The 1,899-nt window shown below is 41.3% G+C and overlaps 1 pseudogene; it reads left to right on the top strand.

The window, feature by feature from the left end:
• Positions 1-857: 857 nt before the first annotated feature.
• Positions 858-1,640, top strand: LOC105499036 (mitochondrial intermembrane space import and assembly protein 40 pseudogene; annotated as a pseudogene).
• Positions 1,641-1,899: the final 259 nt, after the last annotated feature.

Raw genomic sequence — 1,899 nt, forward strand, 5'->3', positions numbered from 1 at the left:
AGAGGATCTTTCAGCATTTGCATGAGATTAGGAAACAGTGAGAGTTATATTATCCTGGGTTCTGCAGAGAAACAGAACATATATGTATATTATAAGAGATCTTCACAAAGTTCATGGAAAGTATGAAATATGGAAAAATGCAAACATTTTTTGCACCAAAATAAATTCACCCTACCTTGTTGTAACATGTCTGAACAAGATCTGGCTTGAGGTACTAAGAAGGATAAGGCATCAGTGTGAAAAGGGCCCCAACCAGAGAGCAACATGAATTCTGCTAAAATTAAAGGAAGAACAAACATCAAATTTATGTTGAAGCTGGAGTGGAAGCATGGTGAAATCACTGATGCTTTACAAAATGTTTGTGGAAACAATGTCCCCAAATATCAGCGGTTTACGGATGGATAATTAGCTTTAAGAAGAAGAAGGGACAAGATGATGTTGAAGATAAAGCTCACAGTAGCAGACCATCTGCATCAATTTTCAAGGAAAAAAAAATAATCTTGTTCATGCCCTAATTGAAAAGGACTGGCGATTAACCGCATTAGCAGTAGTCAAATACCATAGACATCTCAATTACTTCAGTTTACACAATTATGACTGAAAAATAAAGTTGAGCAAACTTTCCACTTAAGGGGCACTAAAACCATTGTGCTCAGATCAGCTGCAGACAGAAGCAAATGTTTCAATCGAAATTTTAAACAAATGGGATCAAGATCCTGAAGCATTTCTTCAAAGAATGTTTATAGGAGATTAAACTTGGCTTTACCAGTATGATCCTGAAGACAAAGCAAATTAAAGCAATGGCTACTAAGAAGTGAAAATGGTCCAGTCAAAGCAAAAGTGGCTGCCTGAGGAGAGGAGGTCACGGCATAAAGCTGCAGCTACCGCCATTGCCGCTTCTGCAAGGTCTCAGGGTCGGGCTGCAGCCATGTCCTATTGCCGGCAGGAAGGGAAGGATGGAATCATATTTGTAACCAAAGAAGATCATGAAACTCCAAGCAATGCAGAAATGGTGGCCGATGACCCCAATGATCCATACGAGGAGCACGGATTGATACTGCCAAATGGAAACATTAACTGGAACTGCCCATGCCTCGGGGGAATGGCCAGCGGTCCCTGTGGAGAACATTTCAAGTCAGCCTTTTCCTGCTTCCACTATAGCACGGAAGAGATCAAGGGGTCAGACTGTGTAGACCAGTTCCGGGCCATGCAGGAATGCATGCAGAAATACCCAGACCTCTATCCCCAAGAGGATGAGGATGAGGAAGAGGAAAGGGAGAAGAAGCCAGCAGAACAAGTAGAAGAAACAGCTCCCACTGAGGCCACTGCAACCAAAGAAGAGGAGGGGTCAAGTTAATGAAGGCCACAAGGCACTGGGCTCCAGTCCTTTTGGAGTGGACCTTTTGCAAAAGGCCTTGTCGTAAACTTCCAAGAAAGCGTCTTTCCCTCTGTTGTCCTGTGCACTGTAATATACAAAATAACTTATTTTGATGATCAGGGGTCTTGACCTCTTGACATATACACTGAAAAAAATGGGGGTTGTATGTATGTGTGTCCTACCTAAACCTGTAGCTGCCACTTTTGAATTCTCTTCTCAGATTGCCCTGAATTTTGCCACTTTTAAATAACGTGCTGAATAAGCTCAGCAGCTAAAAACCATTACCCAAGAATGCTTTTTGTGAGTGAGCTGATTTATTCTGATTCATTTTATTCTTTTTGGTAGATTTTATACCCCTTGGGGAAAATAATACAAGTATAGAAACAAAAACATATTCTCTTAAAAATGCTGGGGTAGGGCATATCTACTAGCAGAGGCCAGATGGTCAGATACGATTTCTGCAAACCCATCTTGACCTTGAGTATGTGAAGGTGTACTGTACTTCATTCCTGATACATTTT

Source organism: Macaca nemestrina, chromosome X (genome assembly GCF_043159975.1).
Source record: "Macaca nemestrina isolate mMacNem1 chromosome X, mMacNem.hap1, whole genome shotgun sequence".
NCBI classification, from domain to species: domain Eukaryota; kingdom Metazoa; phylum Chordata; class Mammalia; order Primates; family Cercopithecidae; genus Macaca; species Macaca nemestrina.